Consider the following 18,856-nt stretch of genomic DNA (forward strand, 5'->3'; position numbering starts at 1 on the left):
CCCAGTGTCAGACAGCTCCTAGTGTGTTTTCTCTTTGTGTCCTCCAGGCTGTGCTTGGTTTGCTGCACACAACCGACTCCTTCACAGCAAGCTGGTGTCTGCCCTCGTGTTGGATTCTTTCTTTCTTGAGCAACTGTGCAAGTGATTGTGGAAATGAGTATATGAATCTTACCCTGGTATGGCTTGTGGGCACAGAGTGATCAGGAATGCACGCTCTCAGAGAAAAGCCATGGAAGGCTGCCCAAGAAGCCATTCCTTAGTCGGGTGCCTCATCAATGCATGCAGTTAGTGGTGCTGAGTTGTGGTTTTATAGAGCAGTGGAAGTAAAGCAGCAAGGAAGCTCTGGCCCCGTTCCTCTCTGTCTTGTCTTGGAAAGTACTGCAGGTGTGCCTATGGCTTCTTGAAGGCAACTCAACCATATAAGAGTTGTGGCGTTTTTTTAAGATTATTTTAAGACTCAGGGAAGGGAGAGAGGGGGAAAAGAAAGAAGCGTTGTCTCAGAGCTCCAAAGCAATACCACTTACAGGTAGGACGAGAAAGTTTCAAGCCCAGGCTCTTTGTATGCTAGCCTGTCTTATTGTTTCCTTGTGTGGAGGAACTGGGGATGGGGAGCCTGCCCCTGACAGCTCCGCGAGCACGCTGCTGTGGGTCAGGACCTCTGCCCACAGAAGGAGCACTGCCTGTAGGCCTCCCACGTCTCCTCGCAGAAACCTGGGCTGGGCGCTCTGTGACACTCTGACAAAGGTCACTTTTACATCCCATCTTTGAAAAGGTCGCAGCATGACCCCAGGTGCAGGAGAAGAGGAGGAGGGGGAAGAAGGCTTCTCTCTCTGTCTCTCTTTTTAGATTTGTTACTACCACTGAGAATATATATCTTGCCTTTGCTCCTGGCTACCCCCTCTCTCTCTCTACCACACTGGTGTCTTCTCTTCCTAAATGCTGTGTATAAATTTTCCCCTGTAGGCTGACCTGGCTAGTTGCTGGAATTCTCTTCTTTATCCACCTTGTTTGATTTGCATAGCTGTAGCTGTCCCGTTGATACTTCTTTGAATTAATAAGCAACCACTTCCAACCTTCCTGTGCCTTCCAGACATAAAGCTTCATGAGCACTATTCGGCACCACACTGCTTGTAAGGTGCCAGGTAACTTTGCCCCCTGAGGGCTAGGAGGGGGGAAATGAACAAGTCTTCTCTGACTCATTCTGGTATATGGAGGCTGGTGGATGTGTCTCTTGAAAAGAAAACCGCTTTCTCTTTCTCCTTTCTGTCAACATTTACACATGTCAATGAGAGATGGGGATGAGAGGTAAAAGCCAAATCCTCAGATGTCATACACGGTGCTGCACAGCTGCTTCCCAAACCAGGATCTCTTGAACCAGCTAGAGGAAGAAAGTCATTTATTTTTCTTGACTTAAAGAAGGCCCAGCAGTCAACAAGATGATTATGTTGATATCCTGTATGCCTCCAATTCAGGACAAATGTCTTTAAACACTGGAATGCTGGATCACTCTTCCAGATCTTTGAAGTTTTTCCTTCTCATAGAATTTGCAGCAGCAATACAACTATTTTCTGCGTTGCAGATACTGATGGAAGGGAAAAATATAGGAGGTTTCTCTGTGTCTGAGAGAAATTACTTATAAAATTTTAATAACAATTTTTCTTAAAGGTTGGACTGTGCTACCAAAGAGGAAGGGGCTGGATATGATTCTCTTTTTGGGGTACTGCAGTGACTTGTAGCAGATGCCCTTCATAGTCCTTCAAACAACAGAAGTGGGAGACTCTGTTTTTAGAGACATGGCTGACTTTGTGAGGACCAGAACTCGGTACAAGCTATTTTACTTGCATTATTCATCCTTTACAAAGAATTTCCCTAAGATGTTTGAGTGAGAGAGGCAAGAGAGAAACATAGAAAACCCATGTTACAGGGAGCTATTTTCAACTTTTGGAAAGGAAACAGCCTGCCCCTGGCTAGTCTTTGAAAAATAGTTGGTCAAGATTTCACTTCTACATTAAAATGAATTAATGTATCTTTATCTTAGATATATGTAAGTGTTCTTATTGTTTACATATCCAAGTTACACCTCAAGATACGTTTATTCAGAGCGTTCCTTTACTATGAGTACACGCTGGTAGCCCTGCTGTGCAATCAGTAATTGACTAACTGAAGACCAGCCTACTTTCAGCTTGGTGAGTACCTTGGAAAATGCACACCTGATTCCTGAGACCTTAAAGGAAATGTGTGCAGTTTGCAAGCTACCCATAGGGCACTCTACCTGATCCTGAACATTGACTAAGCAGATTGGTAGAGTTCTTGTGTATTGGCCGGGCCCACAGAAAAGGCAAAATCTGTGGAGAAGTAGTAACTTGCGTAAGGTCAAGAACTAGGTCATAATTGAGCTAGGCATGTCAACAAGCTGGGCTACCTGTTGAGTAAAAAAAGAAAGAAATAGCTGTGATGAAGAATACCCAAAGGTGGTTCTCTGGGCTCCCAGTCAGAAGGGAGACTGTTCCACTAATTGGGTCTTAAAAGGTCTTTTCTATTCAATTTAAATTCTTATAATATGCCCCTCACCGAGATATGAGGGTGTCTGTCTAAGGATGTCTCTCTTTTCATTCTTTTCAGCTGTGTTTATTTTCCCCTCTCCCCTTACCCATTCTTTGCAAGTTCATGAAGAGCATTCAGACCCCACGAGGGGGTCTCTACAGATCCCCTAAGAAGATTAAGCTCTCTGAATATTTCATGCCCTGATTGACAGCTCTTGAGGACCTCTTGTAAGCCTGGCGCCCGTATTCTTGTTTAAAAAAAAAAAAAAGAAGAAGAAGAGGAAGAGAGAGAGAGAGACAAGAAAATCACATACACAGGGAAAAAAATTGATCCTATGGGCCTGACCTCTGTTGACGGAAGGCACTAGACAGAGGCAGTTCCTCCTGGACATCTAACCCCCCGCCTCGCTCCCCACCAGGTCTCTGCTGTGAAATAAAGGAAGGTAATGGGATTTTAAGAGGCGAGGAGCAGGCAGACGACATGGCTGCTGCCCCCTCCCCCTCCCGCAGAGCCCCCGTGCTTAGGCTCATGGCCCCTCAAGAGCTATTGTACGTCTCCAGCCCTGACTCACACTCTGCTGCTGTTCTTCCCTTTCTAACAAGCTGACCTAACTGAGCCCATGGCCCCTCATTAGAGGCTGAACCGAAGGCTGAGCCCTGTGCTCTCCTGCAGCCGTTTCACCCCATTAAGGGTTGCCCCCTGGTTGACAATGGGAAAGGGAGCCGACGACCTGTAAATTCTCATCAGATTGCTTTAGATTCTCTCTTCCCCCTTAATCATGCTGTAATAGGCAGCTGAGAGAAGTTTCTTCTTTATTTAGAAAGGCAGTGCCAAGGAGTTCTCCTCGCATGCTGGGTTTAGGAGACATTCCTCAATGGAAACAGGGGGAAGAGGAAGAAAGGCAGAAAGAAGCAGCTCCTAACCCTTTTTGCAGATGGGGTGCAATGAAATACACTGCTGCTCGTGCAGGTACCGCTGTTAGAGGCAGCTAAGTCCTGTTTGCTTCGTACCTGAAGCTAAAGGAGCAAATGTGTGATACAGAGTCTGGTCTTGGAGCCCTGCTTGTGGCTATTGGTCTCTTACTCGTGATTCAAAGTTTAGTTTTTAAGGTGTTTATGGGATGTTTTAGAGCCCAAAGTGCAGGGGGAGAAGGATGTGTGCTGCTCTGAAGCAGGTATCTCCTGGCTGTTACTGCGGAGGAAACCGTTAATCTATGAGAACGCTGAATTTGCCCGAGTTCCCCATTTCACCTGTCTCTTGATGGGCTTGCTTAGGTTCAGAACTAACCAAAAAGCAGACCAGTGAGAGATTTATTTAAGCAGGTGTTAACTGCTTAAATTCCTTAAAGAATTTAACTGGGCATTTCTGGCAGAGAGCAGTTGTGTTTAAGCTGTAGCAGCCGACCTCCTACTTCTGCTTTGTTCCTTACAGTGCAAAGATAGGTGGTAAGGAGGCTGTGAAGTCCTGGGTTCCCAGTCTTCACCGATAAAGCAGTAGAGGCTACGTGTGCAAGTGAACCAGCAAGAGGAAGCTCCTAGCTGTGTTTGGGGTAAGAATGGCCAGGGAACTGCAGAGGAGGGTAGGAAAAAGGGAAGCAGAGAAGTCGAAGGCCTCTACTGCATGCCTGGAAATTGGCACAGCTTCCTGTTGGTGAGCTTACTGGAATCGTCCATGGTACGGGGGGCACTCCATAAATCTGGCACAATGGGATTATGGCCATGCAGGCAGACAGAATGGTTACTGCTGGATAATTGGGGGACTCTTCCAACTGTTGTGGTACTCTCATCTGTTCCTTCCTCAAGAATCCAGAGCTGATGGATTTAAATTGTCTCCTTCATATGATGAAATTTGCTGTTAGGCTTACCTTCCTGGTGTGATTGAGCCAAAGTGTAACATAGATTTATGTTAAACTCAAAAATCCTTTCTGTGCAGATTCAGTATTTCTGTGTGGGCTGTGCTTGGACACCCCAGTAAGACTTGGAACCTTTTGAACTGTGAACTATTCAAGTAGCATGTAGGATGCTCTATGTAAAAGGCATCGGCAATTTTTTAAAGCTAGTTGAGCCAGTATGTTATCCAATAACATCACCTTTTTGAAGTCAATTATTCTTCTTAACAACCGATTGATGTCCCATTTACTTGTGATAGCAATCTTGGTGGCATGCCAGTGCCATTCCTCAGTAGTGCTTATCCTGCCAATATTCTCTGATGGGGTATGCAGCTTTATATCACTGCGTGCCTAATCTGGCATTTTGCTCTGGGGGAAGAGGAGAGCATCTGGATGTCTATAATCAGCATGGAAAATATTTGTATACAAACAACTTAAGGAAGCACTAGCTTTTGCTTGTCACCAGTCTCACACCACTGGTGTAAGTTTCATAAAGGCCCAGTTGGTCTGGCACAATAATTCCACCCCCAGCCTAGTCCCCGTGTTGTTGGGTACCGCTGGCCTGAAAGGTGGAGGTCAGGGCTCTGCACCCGGTCAGTCTCGTGTGCCTGGGAGCGCTGTGTAGACAGCAATCTGACCAAGAAAAAAGTGCCAGAGGTTTTTGAGAAATTTATTTCTCTCCTGCTGAAATGAAATGATGGGACAAGGACTAGATTTTCATCTCAGCTCTAACCATTGATATGAAGTGGAGAAAGCTCAGCAGACTTCCACATAACCTTACAGATTCAGGGATAATGAATCGGAGGTTTTTGAACTTTTTTCTGAGTTTAGAAACAGGAAGAATCTTACCTTTTTTATTATTATTTATTTATTTATTTTGTGGTGGGTACGCTCTCTACAGACAAGATCCCATGCAATGGTCAAGAAGGCCATTTTTTCTTTCCGGGAGTGATTTCTATACCTTATTTGATGTGAAACATGATGGAGGATCCAGCTTACTGGGAACATCACATTTTTCTGGTTGAGTAGCACATAGGAAAATACTTGTGAATACATCCCTCACCTTCTGTTTTTAGACACCCGATATGGGAGAAATAGCTCTTCAAAGCAATCCTCATCTCTTCACGGAACTGTAAAATAATTCAAGATGTAAGGGACTTCTGGAAGTCATCTGATCCATGCTGCACTCCAAGTGGAGGGGAAGAGGAGCTCAGGGCGCTGCTGTCCATCCTCAGTCCCCTCCAACAAAGAGCTGGCTCTTCCCGTTAAGGTTTGGAAGAGTCGGAACTGCTGTAGCCCTGCCAGCCCTCGCTGCTGGAGCGACCTTCCCGTGGTAGCTGTGCCAGAGGGAGGCTGTCCTCTGTCTTAGAACAGCGATGGACTGCCTTTGCTCTGGGTGTCTCAAAACTGCAAATTCAGTTCAGCCACCCAAGTGGAAAAATCTGCATTGCTGCGGCGGTGTGTGCGCTAGCAAGTGACTGTCACAATAATAACAGCATCAGAAAACTGAGGCTTTTCCATCAGGAATAAAGGAATGGTAATGGAAAATTTAGGATCCCTGTTGAAATAGTTATCCATGTTCAAAACCAGAGTGGAATTTCAAATTGTTTTTTAGGGTTCTGAAATTTCTGGATCATTTTTTCCATTTTAATTTGTGGTTAGGAATAGAACCAGAGAGGCTAAGATACCTCCCAGCTTCTTCTAGCAGTTGGAGTGTGAGCAGAAGTTAAAAAATGTAGTAGAATTGCAGAAGACAATAATTTCCTCAAAGGCTTGGAGCTCAGTTTTGCAGAGTTAGGAGGTTTGCTTCAGTTTCCAGTTAGACAACAGACATCCGAGTGTGTGCTTGGTCAAACACAGGGCGAGGTTTGCAAGGAGAGCTGTGTGAGTAAGGCCCTGTAAGCGCAGGACTGGGGCCTGGAAGATTTTCCCCTCCTCAGATTGCAGTTGGTGCTCCAGGGAGCCCAAGGTGGTGGGGGAGCATTGTTGCTTTCTCCTTCCCTCATAAGGGAAACAAGATTTTCACTACATACGAGCTGTACGTCTTGAGAATGTATCTTCAGCTCTGAGGAGTATCACCAGATGAACACTGGCCTTTTCATCCAAAAGGGAGCTTTTCTACAAAAGAAAGGATCCCCTTTGTGTTTGCAAAGGCTGCGTTTTGCCTTAAATAGGCTAAAATTTGGAGTTGCAATCCATGAAATATTTTTACTTGGGTGAGGTGAAATTCTTTTGGAAAAGAATTTGTCTGTAGTAAGAACTGGAAATGTAATACACCCGAATGTGCTGCCAACTGTGGGTGTTTGTAAGCGTGTGGTGAGGAAGGAGTTAAAAGCTCGGCTCTATGAGCCATCCACAGCAGGGAATGACCCAGTTTAAAAGGGTTAACAGTATTTGGTTTTTCAGAACTATTTGTTATATCAAGTTAGTGCAGTAGAGGTCACACAGGTCGCTGTGCCTCCCCCTTCCCTTCCCATTCCCAGCCCCCAGTCGGTTCCTTGTTCCTTCTCTAATCTGATGACCTCAGACACAGCTCTTTCCTTATGATGTTCTTGACAGCATCTTCAGACAATATGCAGCTCGACGCCAGTTGTCTTTCCCTTTCTCTCCTGTCCCACAGGAGAAAACCTTGGATGCTAAAAGGCACTTTGTGCAGTGGGGAAAAGCCTCAGCAATTTGTTCTGTGGTTTTTGGACAAGAGCGGCTCAGAAAACAGTTTTCCTTGCATGTGCACTCCTAGCATGACTCTTTTCTACCTAGCGTGTATTTCTTTCTGGGTGTTGGGCTGGTTTTTGTTGTTGTTGTGTGTGCGTGTGATGAAAAGCCTTCTGTAAATCCTGATTTACCAGCTGTACCTGCTGGTCTCTTTCTTTGTCATGTTGCCGAGTGTTGCCTTGCAAAAGTTCTGAGCAAACACTTTTCTGAGAGTTGGCATGTTGCTATTTGCAAATGGCAATAGAAAGTTTTGGCTAGAATACGCACACGGGTTTAGCAGCCGAATGAGGTCAAAGTTGCTATTGCAAATGTGAAAGTTAAGCACAGCAAATGCTGTTTAGAAGATTCTCATTCTTATCCTTCCCCTCTGACCTTCTCCCACTTGAAGCTTCTCTCAGATTTTGTCAGTATTTTTGTGTCCTACTTCTAGAGGTACTGAAGGTCTGTAGATCTCCTGAATGTGAAGGAAGGAACAGAACACAGATACCCTCCCTGATAGGAAATGAGGAAAGGTCGCATTTCCTTGGTTCCTCACTTACCGTTCTCACTTTTCTATGTGTTTGCTTGTTTCTCTTTTGACATCCAGCCAACTTTTTGAGAATGTTTCTCACTTCTCATTTTATCCAGCTGCCCATTATGCAGCCAGAGGTAGCGCAGTTACTTCTGCTGCTTTGGGTAAAGCCAGGACGAGTACAACGGGCCATTTATATTCCTCTGCAATAGTTTACCCTGGTCTCTGAGGGGTGGGGTAATCTAGTCCTGGGTGTCCCTCATCTTCTGAGGGACGTGAGTGATGGCCAGGTCCTGCTGGTAACGCTGCAGCTGGTTCTTGCAGCCTTCCCAGGGCAGGTTAGCTGCCAGCCCACAGTGTTTGAGCAGGGCTGAGGGATCAGTGAGAAAAAATGCCTGAGCATGTTTTGTGTGAGTTCAAAAGCAAACTGCAACTGGAGCATGCTTGCAGCTTGCATTTGCTTTCTGGTCGTGGTCAAGTACAGAAGTGCTAGTAGCATGCACGTTAATTACAAAGCAAAGTTTAAGGCTGTGTCTTCTGTTAGAACTTCTTTATACAAAACTCCAAGAAAATCCAGGATTTTAGTTCAGCCAATGCAAATTGATCGTTCTAGAGAGCAGGCCCTTATGCTCAAAATTCCTTGTAACTGGCACAAAAAGAAGTAACACGTTGCATTTTGACATTTCTCAATTCACAGCTTGCTTGTTTGTTGACACGGTACTGTCACGTGGTGGCACTTCGGCTTCCTAGAAGCCTGACTAGCTGGCACTGGGTAGTAAACACCGTGATTACATTCACTTGTATGCTCTGCTGGGTAAGTTGGAAGAAATGGCAGTGTTTGCATACAGCGTGCACTAAGCTGTTTATTCAGCTCTGATGTTTAGCATAAGGCTTGGATACAAAACTGTTAGAAGTGCCTGGCAGAAAACGCAATACCGTGGGATACTTGGTGTTTTCCCAAAAGATGGTGAGGGTCTAATACACGCAGGGTGGCAGGATGCTGTACAGATACCGTGCTCAGGAAATTCTGAGTTCTAGTTTCAGTTTTGACCTTAACTTGGTGTCTTTAAACTAGTTAGCTATCAGTCCTGCCCCAGTTTCCCGTGAAGGAACTGGGGATTGTACTGTGTACTCACCCACTTCACAGAGAAACTCTTTCTCCTTTTTATATTTCAGCAATTTACGAATGTTTGGTGACCAACAAAAAAAAAAAAAGATTTGAAGTCAGGAGTCTTGGAGTTAGTGGACTTCTTCAGTCGAGCAACCATTGAACACACTGGGAAAAAAATATGAGTTTAACCTTCTTGAACCCCAGGTGGAACACTACCCACTACCAGTGTTTTACATTACCCAGGAGGATAGTGTAGGTATTGAATCCAGTATCTGTATGTTTCGGATCTTTGTTCTAGATTCTCTGGGATGGTTTCAAATCTTTGCTCCGGGGCCTGCCCAGATGTTTCAGGATTCTGGAGAGCTGTGGAGTTGCTGTGTCATTTGTTATGCAGCTCTCACTGCATGTCACTGTTGGCCTCAGGACTGCAGGTTTTTGGAAGCATAAATGTGGTGGAGGAAGGGACTCTCTGGAGGAATTGAACAGTTTCGTTTTTTATTTTGTTTCCTTTTCATAAGGAAAGGCAAAATGCTGACTTTTGTGTTGTTCCAGCATTCTTCTTCACCATTAAGCCACCTAGCTCACAGGACGGTATCTTAAGGAAAATTCAAATAACGGGAAGATGTATGCAGTTTCTGTAGCAGGGAGGAAAGCAACAAAACAGGAATGGAAATTGGCAGGAGGAGGTCTGAAAGGCCAAAAGTTTCCAGCTCAAAAAGACAGTGAGAGAGGAAGTCAGTGAGTGCAAAAGGATTCCCTCTCTCCCCACCTCTCGGCCCCCACCCGCTGTCCTTCCTCCCCACCCCTCCCGGGGAGATGGGAGAAGAAACTTGGCAAGCCATCTTGTCGCCAATCAATCTGTGGTGTAACAATTAGCACTTAAGCAGCACTCACGCTAAACACAGGCTCAGAAAACACTTAAAAAGGAAAAGAAAAAAAAAGCAAAAAACACCCCAACACAACAACAACAGGGGAAAGCTGGAACAGATCAATGCCACGCCGAACAGGAGGCACCTAATACCCCATTATTGACGAGGACGATAGCGCTTTAAGTGTGTGCTCTCCGTGCTGAGCAATTAGCCAGCAGGACCACTGCAGCGAAGGCAACTCCACCGCAAGAACGCACCCTCCCCTGCTGCCCACCACTTCCCCCAAGAGGTGTTTGATGACAGCTTCATTTGTTAGCGTGATTCCAATAGCTGGCGGCGCCGGCATCCTTTCCATTACGGAAGGGAGTGCGAGGGGAGGCTGGGCAGTAGGTCTTCTCTCCCCCCGCCCTGGCCGGTGGTAACAGAATACAGTAGACACGGAGTCTGTCTGTGCGCTGGCTAAATTGATTGTAATGGGTTTCTTAACGTGGTGAAAGAGCCGACTGTTTTCTCGCCTCCAAGAAAGGCCGGAGGAAGGAGGAAGTGACTCCAGCGGCTGCAGCACAGTGGATGAAAGTAAACTTTTGTTTAGTAAAGAGCAGCCGACTGCAGACTGTCTCTGACCTTTCAGCTAGCTCTCAGCAACACTGTTTTGTAGAAGAAAGGAGAGAGAATAGAAAACAAACGCTGTCAGCTTCCTGCCTTGGCTCTTGCTCTCATAATAACCCTCCTGTCTGGCTGCACTTCCCAGAAGCACACTGGAAACCTCCTAATGGTATGAAGTCGGTTTGCAGAAGGTGCCGATGGTCCTAAGGCTTTCAAAGGGAATTAATGCACATGTAGAATTGGGTTTATGTGCTTTTAATGCTTGGCTAGGCTGGGGTTTACCTCAAAAGGTGTGCCTAGCTCCTGTAATGGGACAAATTAGTGCCAAACCTAGAGAGGATGTGGCCTTCTGAAGAGTATCCAAACAGCATCTGTTACTGATAAAGCGGTGTTTGTCTGGGAGCCTAGGAGCCATCCTGAGACCTCCCAAGCAGAGGGACTTCTCCCAGGTTTGAGTATGTCTGTGCAGTCAAATAAATCAGTAAGGCAGCCACACTGCTTTGTGGTGGCAAACACGTCAGGTGCCGTTGGATGCACGCTCTGCTTTTCCCAGTTGTGCTGAAGCCTACCCTGCTGATCCTCAACGTTGCTGCTTCCCAGGCTAGCTGGGATCTGCCTCGATAAAACAGCACTGGGAGCTCCCCAGAGTAACCTGACCGTTTTCAGTCCTAGGAGTACCATGGTGGCACATCTGAGCAGCTTTGTTCAACAACTAAAATAGATGGCATGGATTTGCCAGTGTTTCTGGGAGGCAGTTTGTATTGTAGTAGCTCTCTGTGCTTAAATCTGTCCTGTTCAGCTGTCGTGGGCCGTTCCCACATTCACAAGTTGTGCTGGGGTTGAAGAGGCTGGCCCTTTTAATTCCTTATCGCTGTGGATATCCTTTGGTTCCCTCTCCTTCTGTGCTGTGAGTCTCTTAGGGTATGGCACTGACGGATACCACGACAGAGAGGAGGCCCAGACACCTGGCGGGCGGGCAGTGCCCTATCGTTGGTGAAGAGGAAGAGAATTTATGTTTGATGTCACAGTAGTGTCACTGGGATTACAGGTGGTTACGCGCCTTCCAACCCTTGCTTCATTTGGAAAACAAATTTATTCTGCAAGTTGGCTCTTCTGAGCAAAGAAAGGAGGCCGAGAAGTACAACTTCCCGTGCCATTGTAACCAGAAGCTGCTGTTTGCTCCTGACCAGGAGGCTTTCGGATGATGCCAGATGGGGCCATTAAAGCTGTGCAAACAATAAGGAGCACATAGGGGAGGCTGTTAATGGGTTTCTTTTGGAAGCATCAGCTGGAGCTGCTGAATGGGGCACATGACCTATTAAAAAAAGCCACTTGAGAAATCTCTGTGCCTGCTGCAATGATGGGGATATTTTTACCCTCCCCGTTTATGCCAACCCACTAAGGATCTGACATGCTGGACGCTCACACACTGGTGTTTGCAGCTTTGCTCACTTGCCAATATGCTTTATGGCTTGTGCTATAAAGCACTAAGATCAATGGACTGGATGAAGCATCCCAACCACATTGTTTTGAATAGAGAGGAAGCCACGTTTAAGGAGATGGCTTCCACAGAAGCGTTGTTTGATTACCGCTTCTGGGAAGGGGAAGCCTACTTTTAGTGCACATTCTTTCAGTGGTTACAAACCGGTATTTGGCATGGAAAGCAAGCTGCAACATGCGCAGTTAGAGATAGCTAGCAGAAGACTTGTCTGTGCCTAAGCTCTTAGGCCATGAGTTGTGATGGGCATGCTAATGTGATGCAGAGGTTCTGGTAGAGCTTGGTAAAGGAATGAGCTTCACCTCACGTGAGGATCAGCTACTGAGTCACTTTCTGTCATAAGAACAGAAATGCCTCTACCTACAGTGGCCAAAAAAGAAAAAGAAAAAATCTACACGATGGAGAAGTGAAGTTAAAAAAAAAAAAAAAAGAAAGAATATACACCTTAGCTGTAGAGCAGATTTGAAATTGTTCCATACTGTGAGAGTATTTTCAGTCTATCTTCCGGGGCAGAGTATTCCAACATCCTGCCTTGGGATTAGGGAGGCTGTGCTCATTATCACAACCTAAGTTAGCTAGAGACTGTGGTTTTGTATTCAGCAGTTTCAGTGAAGAATTGTTCCTTTAATCACAGCAAAAATCATCTCTCAAGTAGCTCTGATTTTATGGCCGCCCACTTTGATGTGGTCATTGCTGTTCAGCTCATCCATATGACTGCAGGCTCCTCTGTATGCTCCCAAATGGCGCTGTTACATTTACTTCCAAATAGTCCAATGCAGAGGGGTAACAGAATAACCAGGGAAAAGAGAGGGTGCTTGTAGCAGGGAACAGCAACAAGAGCAGGGCTGCTCCGTGGGGGACAATGAGCAGGGAGCTGAGCGTGACCATAATCCAGGCAGGGCTGGTGCCCCTGCCAGCCAGGGTGCAGTCCCCCAGGACTAGAAGACTGACTCGGGGTGGTGGCAGCGACACCTTCCATTCACAGACTCATTTGCACATGTCAGCCAGATGCAACGTGATGAGCCGCGTCAGAGGTCAAAGCGGGAAGTCCAGCCGGTGAGTGAGGAGCAGCAAAGGACAGGCAGGACACAGATGTTTCTGTGTCGTAGCTCAGGCAAGGAGTGGGGCTTAAATGAAACTTCGGGACCAAGGAGCAGAGGGTTCTTGGGTGGAGGTCCCAAGTGAGGTTGTCCAGGGCTGTTAAGGTCCATTAGTACGCTCAGGGTGTGAAAGGGGAGGATGAGGGGGGTCTGCATCTTTCCAGTGATGCCCTAGCCCTTTTCTCCAACGAGAGCAAAAGGCTAGTTTTTCAGTTTGACACAACATCCCCTTGAAATTATGTGAGATGCAACTGGACAAGTTTGCTGGAGCTACAAAAGGAGTGTGTGCTTTGAATTGCGAGAGTGTTTTGTCAGGTTCTTAGGTAGTCAGTGACATCATTAAATTAAACCTGGAGACAGACTTAGTGTGTTTCACATGGCAAAATGAAATCTTGAGCCCCTTCAGACTCATAATGTTTCTTACTGGCATGGAAAACAAAATTGCACAATGCCAGAACCTCCTGGTTTGTCTGACTTCAAAGGAGGGGTTTTCTCTGAGCTGTTTGCAAACAGCAGTGAAGAACCGATAAGGGAACTTTCCACATATCATCATTTCTCCTTGCGTTTGCTGTGTGCTGGAACTTGAGAGAAAGAAGAAACGTGGCAATATGGCCCGTGCCACTGCACGTCTAGCTGTAGTTCCTAAACCTCCAAAAGCATGAATATGCAGTTCTGCAAATCCCTCCTGTCCCTCGCCTGTGTCGGGGAGCCCTTCCCATCCCATCTGACAGTATGCATCACCTGAAGGAAAATCAACTTGAAGTGTTTTCTCTCCCACTTGCCACCTTCCAACTTTGGTTGCTGAGAGAAGAAGAGAAAGGCTTTTAACACCATCCAGTGACCCAGCTCTAAGTACAGTCTCCTGGATTTGATCTAGCTGGGGAGACAGGAGGTCAGCTGCAGGGGCCAGGAAGAGTGAGAGAAACCATGTCAACAGGCTGCTCCCGCCGTGTCTGAGTGGTGAATGATGAGCGTGTGACACGGCAGAAGGAGCGAGGGTGCTCACCTGGAAAATGTTGCGGGAAGCCTGTCATGGATGTTTAAGTGCTGACAAGATGTGTCTGAGATATCCTCGCGGTACGGTTAAGTACATAAGAGTAATCTTCCTCGTGGTTCCTGATTCGGAAGCAAAGTTGCTCTCCTGGTTCACGGTAGGGGAATGAGCAGCACTTAGAGCTCAACGTGGGGGAGTGAAGTCATTTTTCAACATGGAATAACACTTCTCTACTTACGGAAGGACTGAATGGGCCGATGAAGATGGGGATTTAATTCTGCCATCTTGTCTTGATCCATAGGTCTGATCCTTAATTAGCTGGAACCAGGAAAAACTCATTCTGCCTGAACAGGTTTTGAAGTCATCTCTCAGGAACATACCTGGATCACTAAATCCTTTGATCCAACACGTGACTTCTTTCTGAGAAAAATATCCATGGGATGAATCAGCTGTCTTAAATGTGTGTCTTTCAATGGTCAAATGCATCCCACGTTACCTCCAGGAATGTTGCAAATCAGGTTGGAGACAGCATTGGGCGAACCTGATTCCCGAAGCAGTCCTGCTGTACTAGTTGGTGTACTAACGTGTAGCAGAAAAATCCGACTGGCTCAGGGTTTTATAATCGACGAACATAAGTACTTTTAGTCCTGCAGCATCGTGTGTAAGCAATGAAAACACGTCAAAACTAGCTGTATCAGTCGTGAGGAATGGATGTGATATAGCAGGGGTGTCATGGACACAGTGCAAAGCAATTTACCCTGCTGACGAGCCGTGGGTACCGTGTTTGCTCAGGTTTCCCAGTCAGCTTGTTCCAGGTTAGCTCAGCTATCTGTGCATTGGCACTGCGGTCTGCTTTGGACATGGTCAGAAACATGCACTGGGGGGTACTGGCCCAGAGTCCCCTGACGTGCTGCTGCTTAAGAACCAAAGTAACGCTAGAAGTTCCTAGTGGTGCAAAGGGAAGGAATGTACGGATTTCCTACAGTAAACGGTCTTTGGAGATAGCGTCTTAGTGGCTTTGAGCGTGTACCTCCCAATGCCTTGTCAGGAAGCACAGAAACACACTACACAACCAAAGCTAATCCTCTTCTGAAAAGAGATGACTGGTCTGATTCCGACGTCCGTTTAAATCAGTAAAATGTGCGTGACTTGCCTGCAGTTTTCCTACTTAACAACGCGATGAGCAAGCTCAGAACCAGGGTCTCGCCTTTTCCTTAATCTAGGCTCAATGCTTCCATGAAATCAAAGTAAAAACCTGAAATTTCTACTGCCCGAACAAGGGAAAAAAATTGAATGTTTTATTTTCTCTTCCTTTGTTTGTTGCTCATAATCTTAATTGCTTGACTTCTGTCATTCTGCAATAGTCAGCTGCGAGAGCTTTGTAATGTTTAGCCCTTGAGCCTGACCTTCCAATCCTAGCAAAGTCAAAAGGAGAGGAAAGAGTTTTAACAGGATTTAATTGGGGTCGTCTTTGCCCATCAGCCTCTTCCTGCTCTCCACCTGCGGGGGTTTGAGCTGGGGCCCTACTAACTGGTGGAGACGGAAGGGTGGAGAGAGGAAGATATCTCCACGTCAGAGCCGTGCAGCTGTCATTCCGGCTTACTGGGCAGACAGGAGATGGTGCCTGCAGGAAACAAAGATGGTTCCCACCTGTCCTGAGCTAATGAGGACGTTTCTGATGTCAATAAATGTTTCCTGATCACAACAAAAAGCCAGTAGTGTTCACAACGCACTCATGAACAACAGGCAAGTAGAGAAGGTGGAAGGCAGATGTGAAAGCATGGGGGAATAGGATGCAGATGACAGAGAATTATGTGAAGAGAGGTTATTTGAAAGAGGAGAAAAAAGACGGGGAAAGAACAAAGGAAGGAAAAGAGAAAGTATAACATGGCAAAAGGAGAAAAGAAGGATTTCTGGAGGGAGTGGAACAGCAACAGAAACAGATGTGAGAGGACCTGAGGTGAGAAAGGTTGAAAGCACGCTGGAAATGGACAAGAAGAAAAAGTCGTAAAGGAACGATGGAAGAAAGCAGTAACAGGTGGAGAGAAGTGTTTAACCTAACAGATCCTTTTTGCAGAAAAGCTTGAGAAGCCTAGAGCAGCAAAAGATGGGACAGAGCTCGTCAGAGGAACCCTGGGTGTGGGAAAGTCCTTCTGACGTTAATACAAAGTTTTTAGTCTTACCCTTGAAGTAGTCAATTGACTGGAGAGCAAAAATAAGACATCTACATCAAGTTAGATGACAGGAAGAGAAGTGCAAATGGGAAACCTGAACCAGGCATTATATGGTTGTTGCTGGTGGGCATCCTGTGCTCCAAACTACAGCATGGGTGTGCTTCAAACACACCCTGGCAGGGGGGTAGGGCTGAGAGGCAGGCAGCTCTCAGGCTGTTGGAAGCTGAGTTGATGGGCTTTCAGGAGAGATGATTGATAGCTCTGGTTTTTGGTTTGACTGCTAAAACTCAATATAGACTTGGCCTTGGATGCCCATTATCGTGTGCATCCTCTGTCTAAAATCTGTCAGTATGTTTCTAAGGGAAGCGTTGCAGTAGCAGAGCAGTTTTGAAAATCTAGTCTGTGAGCTGAAATTGCCCATCTGTTTGTGGAAATGGAGCCAGTGTTTGCATCCTTTTACACTCCTTGGGGTCTGTGCAGGTATTTCTGCTCTTGGTAGAGGACACCACTATTCTGAAGGGAATTTTATAGACTGGTATATAATGCAGAATTTGATCTAAGTAACTTGGAAAAATGGCATTTGACTTTGTGAATAAGCAGAGCACATGCTGCATAATCAGTGATAAAGTTCAAGTTCCATTTTGGTCCTGGACTAAAGCCATGTGAATCATTAGATTGTAAAATAACAAACTAAAACAAAACTCCAAGAATCTGCTGTGAATACTGCACAGTATGTAGTGGTATTTTTTAGCACATCTTATGCTCAAGTTGGTACAGTACTAACTGCAAACTAAGTATATCAGTAGGATGTTTCAAAAACAATCTAGCTCAAAAAAATAGATTTTGGAGATAGAACTACCATGCGTACCTGCTTAAATCTAAACCTTTCCTTCCTAAGAGACCTAACTAGTCAGTGCTTAAACTACTCAGCTGGTCCTCAATCTATCTTCATCATTGCTCTGTGCATCCTCTCATTTTCTTCTTAATCAGTTTTTTTCTTTCTGCACATTTCTCTGTCCATGCAAGTTTGCAGTAAGCAGTTTCAAGAAATTGCTAGTTCCCTAGGCTCTTGGGAAGGCAGCAGAGCTATGATGAAGCAAGTGTTCGTTGGCAATTCTTTTCTTTGAACTCAGTTCCTAGCTGTGCATTATTTCCTCTTAGCTGAAATACTTAAGCAGGAATTTTAAATCCAGAAATGTCTGTTAGGCTGTTGTAAAATGACCAATGAATACAGCACACGGAAAGAACTTCCCTCAGGAAATCCACATCAGCCCTGTGATTTTGCCAGCATCTCAAGGAAAATCTTCAGTCTTGCCACAAAGCAAGAGAGAATCCGTTTTAAGTATTGCACAAAGTATGAACGTTGAGTAGTAAGCCTTCATGGTCCCAAGCTGGGACAAGTATCATCTGTGATTTACTGATAAGAAGCAGGTAGTGGAGGTAGCAGTTATGCCCAAAGTGTATCACTCCTGCCTCCAATGTAGGAATAAAACTATGGCTTCATATTCCTTGAAAACCTGCTCCTGCATCCTTTCCCTGGAACAGATTTACTATAGATGTTCAACATTTTTGTCAAAATAAGGTTTGGAACTGCCCCCAGCCACCCAACATACTATTTCTTACTGTTGTGGTTTAACCTGGCTGGCAGCTAAACACCACACAGCCGTTCGCTCACCCTCCCCCCTCCCTCTCTGGGATGGGGGAGAGAAACGGGAAAGTGAAGCCTGTGAGTTGAGATAAAGGCAGTTTATTAAGATAGAAAATAATAATGATAATTATAATAATATGTACAAACAAGTGATGCACAATGCAATTGCTCACCACCCGCTGACCGATGCCCAGCCCAACCCCGAGCAGCCGGCCCCCCCCAGCCCGGCTAGCCACCCCTATATATTGTTTAGCATGACGTCAGATGGTATGGAATACCCCTTTGGCCAGTTTGGGTCAGCTGTCCTGGGTTTGTCCCCTCCCAGCTTTTGCTGCACCCCCAGCCTGCCCGCTGGCAGGACAGAGCGAGGAGCTGAAAAGTCCTTGGCATAGTGTAAGCATTGCTCTCCAGCAATTAAAACATCAGCATGTTATCAGCACTCTTCTCATCCTAATCCAAAACATAGCACCCTACCAGCTACTAGGAGGAAAAATAACTGTCCTAACTGAAACCAGGACACTTACTATCGACACATGTAAGAGTGCTGATATTTCTTAAAATCCTCTGAAAAAAATTACTTTGGAAAACGGATTCTTCCCCTCCTAGTATCAGGAATCTTATTTAGAGGTTCATAGGGGTTTTCCACATTGCTTTCAAATTGTGTGTCAATAACAGGACTTGGAGTAACAATGATGGGTTATGTGGCATTGAGGGTGGGATTTATCTCATTTTAGTTATCTGAAGACCTTCCATCTGATCCAAACTATTCACCGCAGGTCTTCTGTCAGTTTGTGAGGATCTGCAGCTCCAGAACACAAATCAACCCATCTTAAAAGAGGTGTCAAAATAGAAATGAAACTTATTCAGAGTCACATTGTCCTGTTCAAAACAGGAAGACACTTGAATCTACAAAAGGAGCCCAAATATTTACATGGGTGCTAGGTTGCAGTTGTCCTTCATGAGTTTAAAAATAAAATGCAAGCAAGGAGTATGCCCTCAGTATGCTCTGTTATAGCACCGGTAGTAGTGCGCTGTGTCAGCTTGGTGTTGGAAAGCAGTACACAAAGCTACAGAATTTAAGAAGTGAATTTTAAATTAACAGGGAACACAAAACCAGAGATACGTATCTATTTACCTCTGTATTAAAAATTACGGAATTTCACTCTTGTCAGATACCTGCAAAGCACTGTTCTGAAGG

This window comes from Oxyura jamaicensis, chromosome 15, assembly GCF_011077185.1.
Source record: "Oxyura jamaicensis isolate SHBP4307 breed ruddy duck chromosome 15, BPBGC_Ojam_1.0, whole genome shotgun sequence".
NCBI lineage: Eukaryota > Metazoa > Chordata > Aves > Anseriformes > Anatidae > Oxyura > Oxyura jamaicensis.